The 8,173-nt window shown below is 46.7% G+C and overlaps 1 long non-coding RNA gene across 1 annotated transcript; it reads right to left on the reverse strand.

Moving 5' to 3' along the window:
* On the reverse strand, window positions 1-2,355 carry LOC147367363 (uncharacterized). Its single transcript, XR_015170033.1, has 2 exons — window positions 2,116-2,355; window positions 1-185 (listed from the first exon to the last, which is right to left on the reverse strand). It is a non-coding gene; the product is annotated as an uncharacterized LOC147367363 (long non-coding RNA).
* Between the last annotated feature and the right edge of the window lie 5,818 nt (window positions 2,356-8,173).

Consider the following 8,173-nt stretch of genomic DNA (forward strand, 5'->3'; position numbering starts at 1 on the left):
TTGAGAATTCTTGTTTTTTATTTCATTTCAAATAGCCTTTGGGTATCTGAAAAGACAGTGTAGGTACTTTCAAGATGTCTTCTGCAAACCAAAGCCCTTTTGGCAAATATGGTCGTGATATCCAGGTCAGTGCTGCTGTTGTAAGTGTCACATCTCAGCCAGAAGGCAGATCCGAAGCTCTTCCTCTGGCAGAAACAAATTCACAAAATAAGCCAGGAAAGAGAGCTGGAAAAACAAACCACACCAACAACTGGAAAAGCATTCCTCATGAGACAAAGCTAGAGAACAACCCAACATCCTTGTGGCCCCAAAACCCTCTTGGCAATGAATGTTCAGTAAGGAAGAGATGAAACATATCAAGTTCTAAGGAGAGGCAATGCCCACGGCCAGTGTAGTTTAGAGACGGCCTGACTGCTCAGATGTAGACACACACCAATGTAAACCCTTTGCAGACAGGAGTGATGGTCATCACCATAGTGTTTACTCTGGTGACAATCTGCCCTGGGCACCACATAAGGGAGCAGACCTGATGCTCTTCCTCTGCCCCACACCATTCACTCATGAAGGCAGCTCAGGTGCTATCGTGCCCTGCCTGCCTGTCTGGCTTGACCATAAGCTGTGACCACCTCCAGGGAAGGACTCTGCCTTCTCTTCTCTCTGCACCATGAACCTGCACACAGGGGGCCTTCAGAACCTCAGGAGATTCACCACACCCCCACTATAGCCAGAACCCTCCCCAGGCATTAAAACAGCTGTGGAGTCACTTTGGCCCAAGCCCTGGTTACAGATCCCTGGAACCTACTACTGCCTCTACAGCGTGAATAATCAGGTCCTTTATACACAGATTCCCGGCTGTGAGATCTGAGCTTTGGATTCATTGTCAGCTCTGTCCCTCCTGTGGCAGCCAGGTGGGCCGTGATGTAAACAAAGGAGCTCATGAGCTGAGTTTCAAGGGAGGCATTGAAAGGACAGTGATGGATGTAACCTGTTACAAACTGAGGGAGGGTCCCTACATGTCTCAGAAAAGGCCTCTGGTGTGCAGGTGTGGTGGAGGACCCCCACACTGCAAAGGAAAGAGAGGTACTCAGGGGCAAAGGCTCGTGGCCTCTCCTGTAGCAGCTCCAGTTGGTAGCTCGTGCACAGTGGACAGCCAATGTGGTCACATGAGTGTGACTCTTATTCCCTCACAAAGCAAGAGAAAGGGGGCAGGGTGTGGGAGTACCTGGAGGGTGTGGTGGGGTGGATGAGGGAGGTGTCCTTCCTCTCTTCAGTGCAAATTGCTTTTGTGAGTCTCAGAGCTGCCAGAAGGCACTTAGCAAGTCAGGTCCCCACAGTATCCAGTGTGGGCTGGGTGCCTTAGCCCCTGTCAGGCCACACCATATGGCTTTCCTGAGTTCTAACAGCAGGATCTGGGGATTTTGTCTAGGTACACACTTCCTTGCTGTAGCTGTGTTACCTGTTACCCCCTTCTTTGAGCCCCAGTTTTGTCCTCTAGAAAAAAGACATCGATTGCTACCTTACCAGGTTGCTACCTTAATCCTGTGAAGACTAATTAGGGTAATTCTACAATTAATAGCTGGCCTTAAGAGATATCAATGAATAGCTGGCCTTAAGAGATACTGGCCTCCCCTGATAGCTCAGCTGGTAAAGACTCCTCCTGCCATGCAGGAGTCCCCAGTCTGATTCCTGGGTTGGGAATCCTGATCCACTGCAGAAGGGACAGGCTACCCACTCCAGTATTCTGTCTTTTCTTGTGGCTCAGCTGGTAAAGACTCTGCCTGCAATGTGGGAGACCTGGGTTCAATCCCTGGACTGGGAAGATCCCCTGGAGAAGGGAAAGGCTACTCACGCCAGTATTCTGGCCTGGGGAATTCCATGAACTGTATAGCCTATGGGGTCACAAGAGTCTTACACGAATGAGGGACTTTCATTTCACTTTCAAGAGATATGACCTGAATCCAGATTAAACTGGAGTCTCCAAGTGTCACCTGGCGTTTCTTCCCTGAAGCCAGCCAAAACCCACACAGTTGCATTTCCAAGGTCTCCACTTAGCCAGCAGGACAGAAAACCCAGCGCGGTTCAAACAAGCTGACAGACAAGCAGGAGAGGACTCACAGGCAGACGGCTTCCCTCCTCTTTCAGGTGGAGCTCCGGGACCACAGCAGGAACCGGCACTCTCAACCCCTGGGCTCAGCAGAGGCCTCATTCTCAGGCCAGCAGCTCTGCCCTGATGGGCTCAGGAAGGCCACCAACCGCCCCAGGCTGACCTCACGCCCCTCCCACTGCGTAGCCTGACCTCACCCAGCCCCACCCCTTCTGGCAGAAGGCCAGCTCCTCTTCCCTTGATTCCCGCCTGAGGCCCGGCCCTGGGCCCCGATTGGTCATCGCACCAGTCCTGAGCCAATCACGGTGGCCAGGGGGGAGAGAACACACCGATTGGCCAGGGCCAGGTCATGTGACCATACTCTCCAGGACAGGTTTGAGCTGCTCCCCCTGTGTCAGCGGTGGAGACAGTGCGATACCCCCAGAGCAGGGCTGAGAGTCCAGTCACTGTGTCCATGTGCTCAGTGTCCTGGGACGTGCCTGCGCATCCTCTCTACACACCACTTCGTCCTCTGCACGCACAATATTCATGACACACCTCTTCACTTCCCAAGTGCTGTTTCACGCGCCCACATTCAAGGGAGCAGGTCCTCCTGTTGGAAGATAGGTTTGGAGATCCTCTCTTAACCTCTGGCCTTGTTTCTTCTGTCATGTTAGAATAATTTCTTCAGTCTAAAAACCCCCACAAGCACCACCACATGCTGCTTTGCGTATTCAGGATTCTTAGCTGTTGTGAGTCGAGGGCGTGGCCCACGGGCCTCCCAAAGGGAATGAATTTTGTCCAAGGAAGCACCTGAGAGGCGAAATCAGTGAATCACTTTGCTGTACACCTTAAACAAACAAATTATTGTAAGTCAACAATACCTCAACTGAAAGAAAAGATATTCCTTCATCAAAAATTGTTCGGAATTTTGTAAAGTTTTTCTTTCAATTGTTGGTTCTTCAGTTCAGTTCAGTCGCCCAGTCGTGTCCGACTCTTTGCGACCCCATGAATCACAGGACGCCAGGCCTCCCTGTCCATCACCATCTCCCTGAGTTCACTCAAGCTCACATCCATTGAGTCCGTGATGCCATCCAGCCATCTCATCCTCTGTCGTCCCCTTCTCCTTCTGCCCCCAATCCCTCCCAGCATCAGGGTCTTTTCTAATGAGTCAACTCTTCGCATGAGGTGACCAAAGTACTGGAGTTTCAGCTTTAGCATCATTCCTTCCAAAGAACACCCAGGGCTGATCTCCTTTAGAATGGACTGGTTGGATCTCCTTGCAGCCCAAGGGACTCTCAAGAGTCTTCTCCAACACCACAGTTCAAAAGCATCAATTCTTCGGCGCTCAACTTTCTTTACAGTCCAATTCTCACATCCATACATGACCACTGGAAAAACCATAGCCTTGACTAGACGGACGTTGTTGGCTAAGTAATGTCTCTGCTTTTCAATATGCTATCTCCTGCTGCTGCTAAGTCGCTTCAGTCGTGTCCGACTCTGTGCGACCCCATAGACGGCAGCCCACCAGGCTCCCCCATCCCTGGGATTCTCCAGGCAAGAACACTGGAGTGGGTTGCCATTTCCTTCTCCAATGCATGAAAGTGGAAAGTGAAAGTGAATTCGATCAGTCATGTCCAACTCTTAGCGACCCCAAGGACTGCAGCCTACCAGGCTCCCCCATCCATGGGATTTTCCAGGTGAGAGTACTGGAGTGGGGTGCCATTGCCTTCTCCGATATGCTATCTAGGTGGTCATAACTTTTCTTCCAAGGAGTAAGCGTCTTTTAATTTCATGGCTGCAATCACCATCTGCAGTGATTTTGGATCCCCCAAAAATAAAGTCTGACACTGTTTCCCCATCTATTTCCCATGAAGTGATGGGACCAGATGCCATGTTGGTTCTTAGTATGTGTCTAATTGGTTTGGTGGTGTTTTGTGAGGTAGGGATCCAACTTACTTTTCCATATGGATACCAAATTGTCCCAATGGGACGATTCCTTTGTCCTTTCTCCTGGAAATGTCCTTTCTGGGTTTACATATTAAGAAGCTTTTTTTAAAATGCCAAGTATCAAGAACTTCAGAATTTTTTTAATTCGTAGAGCACCACAGAGGCATATTTCCATTTCTGTGTCTTCTCTTTGCATTTGACCATTGCCAGTTTCTAGTATACACAAGTACCCTCAGAGGGTTCTCCGTAGTGAACTGTGTATGTTTCTGTGAGAACAGAGAATGTGAGCATGGAGGAGGGTCTGAGTCCATAGTGACCATGTAACTAGGCTCAGCAACCCCAATATTAAGTCTGGCTGAGACTTCCTAAGGCAAGGTCTGTGTTTCTTCCTCTCCGTGTCTGGATACGCAGAACAATGTTGGTGGATTGGGACTTGGGTCTCTGGGTCCAGCAGTGTAGAGATATACGCATAGCCTGCTTTTCCATTATATTTTCCTCCTGTGGGCTCTGCTGAGATAGTGTGGAGACATTTCTGCTAACAGCTTGAGAGGTAGTCAATCCTTCTGCTTCTCATCCCCTGCCTCATCTGTACTTCTGTCATTTTTTTTTATATAGCTAATTTTCGATGTTGTTAGTCCTTGTGTCATTCTGACTCTCAGGCACCTGTGGTTTAATAGACCTCCAGCTCCTGAGAGCTTTTTGCCTGGTGGAGACATGGAGAACTCAGGGAGTAGCACCACACCACACTGGAGCCTGGACCAGAGAGAAGGTTCTTGCCAGGAAGGCTCCATCGCTGCTGTGGAGGGTTCGGAGTTATCACTTCTGATTGTGTATCCACTGGGCCCTCAATGCAGGCCCCACTCTGAGATCTGGAAAGGAGGTGGCTTCCCTCATTGACACAGAGCTAGTATATTTTTGTCCTCGTCCTTGTCCAGTCCCGTTTGGTTCCCAGGCTCTACCCTTAACCCTCACCCACAGGATCAGGAAAGCCCAGTTCTAGAGGAGTTTCATACAAGGAGAGGCTCCTGGAGACACTCCAACCCCCAGGCCTAAATAAGCATTTCCTTGGAGTTTCACAGCCCTGGGAGGAGATACTGGGTTTGTGTCCATTTTACAGTTGAACATGTTGAGCCTCAGATCATTGTGCAATTTGCCCTGGGTCACTCTGCAGGTCAGCAGATGAGCTGCGATTTGAACCCAGACTCTATGTCTTGGAGCCCATGACTGTACAGGTGTTTCTGCCCCTCGGTTAAATTTATTTCAGTATTTTTTTTTGGATGCATTTGTATATGGGACTGTTTTGTTCTCTCTCTGATGGTTCATATCTTGCTATATTGCTGAGTTTATTAATTTTAATGGTTGTTACTGGTGGAGTTTTTAGGGTTTCATATAAATCCTGTCGTAATCGAATAGTGACAGTGTAACTTCATCTGTTCCTTTAATCTGATGCCTTTAATTTCCTTTTCTCGCCTAGTTCCTCTGGGTAGGACACTTCCACTACTATGTTGAACAAGACTGGTGAGAGTGGACATCCTTGTTCTTTCCTGATCTTTTAGGAAAATCCCTGTTGGCTCAGATGGTAAAGCGTCTGCCTACACTGTGGGAGACCCAGGTTCGATTCCTGGGCTGGGATCCCCTGGAGAAGGAAATAGCAACCCACTCCAGTACTCTTGCCTGGAAAATCCCTGGTAGGGGGGTCGCCAAGAGTCGGGCACAACCGACGGACTTCACTGTCACTTTTCACCTCTTTGCCACTGAGCTGGATGTTAGCTGTGGGCTTGTCTTATGTACCCTTTAGCATGTTCCATGTATAACCACTGTATTGAGAGATTGTATCAAAATTGATGTTTCCCTTTGTCAAAAGCTTTTTCTGCAATTATTGCGAAGATCATGTGATTTTATTCTTAATTTTGCTCATATTGTGTATCACAGTGATTGATGTACAGATACTAAATCATGCTTGAAGGCACAGAATGACTTACATTTGATCATAGTGTATGATTCTTTAATGTATTCATCAATTTGGTTTGCTAATATTCTTTTGAGGATTTTTACATCCATGTCCACCAGGGTCAGGGTTCTCTGGTGGTTCATATAGTAAAGAATCTGCCTGCAATCCGGGAGACCTGGGTTTGACCCCTAGGCCAGGAAGATCCCCTCAAGAAAGGAATGGCTACCCACTCCAATATTCTTGCCTGGGAAATTCTCTGGACAGAGGACCTGGTGGGCTACAGTCCATGGGTCACAAATAACTGGGCATGACTGAGTGATTCACACTTAAAAGACTGCTTCTTGACATTCTTCACACCTAAATTTAAGATTTTATCTCAGTCAAAAATTACAGTCAAAGGCAAAATGTCAAAAGTCCAAGAGTCCTTAGAAATAAATGACAATAAGGCATAACAGATGAAAGCAAGAAGGACTCCACATAATTTACTTTTCCTAAGAATTTTAGATCTTCAGAGGAATTCTCATTAAGCTGAATTAAAATGCAAGCTTTAGTTTAAAATGGAAACCTTTTTTGGTATTATGTTTCTATGTTGAGAATGAAATTTCATTATTTATGTATGGTATCTTAAACAATACTTTGTGGCTATTAAAATCATATTTTCAAAACCTTTAATGACATTTCTAAGCACTTCTAGTGGAAAAATAACTAGGAATAGAAGATGATCCCATACAGCTTTAGATGACAGTACAGATGTGTTGAATGATAGTTTTCAGATTGTATTTATTTATTTTTAATCGAAGAATAACTGCTTTATAATGTTTGGTTGGTTTTCCTCATACAACAACACAAATAAGCCATAAGGATATTATCCACTCTTTGGTGAGCCTGCCTCCCACTTCCCGCTATCCCACCCTCTAGGTCATCACAGAGCTCCATGATGGGCTCCTTGTATTACATAGAAACTTCCCACTAGCTAGCTATTTTGCATATGGTAGTGGCTATGTTTCAATGCTACTCTCTCAATTCGTCCCACCCTCTCCTTCTCCAGCTGAGTTCACGAGTCCTTCCTCTACATCTGTGTATCTATTCAGTTCAGTTCACTTCATTTCACTGGCTCAGTCGTGTCTGACTCTATGCAACCCCATGAACCACAGCACGCCAGACCTCCCTGTCCATCACTAACTCCTGGAGTTTACCCAAACTCATGTCCATTGAGTTGGTGATGCCATCTAACCATCTCATCCTCTGTCGTCCCATTCTCCTGCCTTCAATCTTTCCCAACATCAGGGTCTTTTCAAACGAGTCAGCTCTTCGAAGCACATGGCCAAAATATTGGAGTTTCAGTTTCAACATCAGTCCTTCCAATGAACACCCAGGACTGATTTCCTTTAGGATGGACTGGTTGGATCTCTTGCAGTTCAAGGGACTCTCAAGAGTCTTCTCCAACACCACAGTTCAAAAGCATCAATTCTGTGCTCAGCATTTTTTATAGTCCAACTCTTACATCCATACATAACTACTAGAAAAACCTAGTCAAGGCTATGGTTTTTTTAGTGGTCAGGTATGGAGGTGAGAATTGGACTGTGAAGAAAGCTGAGCGCTGAAGAATTGATGCTTTTGAACTGTGATGTTGGAGAAGACTCTTGAGAGTCCCTTGGGCTTCAAGGAGATCCAACCAGTCCATCCTAAAGGAGGTCAGTCCTGGGTGTTCCTTGGAGGGACTGATGCTGAAGCTGAAACTCCAATATTTTGGCCACCTCATGTGAAGAGTTGACTCACTGGAAAAAAATCTGGTGCTGGGAGGGATTGGGGGCAAGAGGAGAAGGGGACGACAGAGGCTGAGATGGCTGGATGGCATCACGGACTCAGTGGACACGAGTTTGGGTGAACTTGCGGAGTTGGTGATGGATAGGGAGGTCTGGCGTGCTGCGGTTCATGGGGTCACAAAGAGTCGGACATGACTGAGCGACTGAACTGAACTGAACTGAATGTGCTGAGAGTGCTATGTCTAGATGATGGAAAAACAGTGAGGCTTCTATATATATGTACCATTTTAATCTTCTGCAGCAAATATGTCTAACAAAACATATAATAAATATTATTTTTAAATATACAATGTTTGACCCTGTTTATAAGAGAGGCCTTTTTAATATGATAAAATTTACTTTAGTGTAATTATTTCTCCCAGC

The sequence above is a fragment of the Bos grunniens genome, chromosome 8 (assembly GCF_055505025.1).
Source record: "Bos grunniens cultivar Pamir isolate PY7600 chromosome 8, Bosgru_T2T1.0, whole genome shotgun sequence".
NCBI classification, from domain to species: domain Eukaryota; kingdom Metazoa; phylum Chordata; class Mammalia; order Artiodactyla; family Bovidae; genus Bos; species Bos grunniens.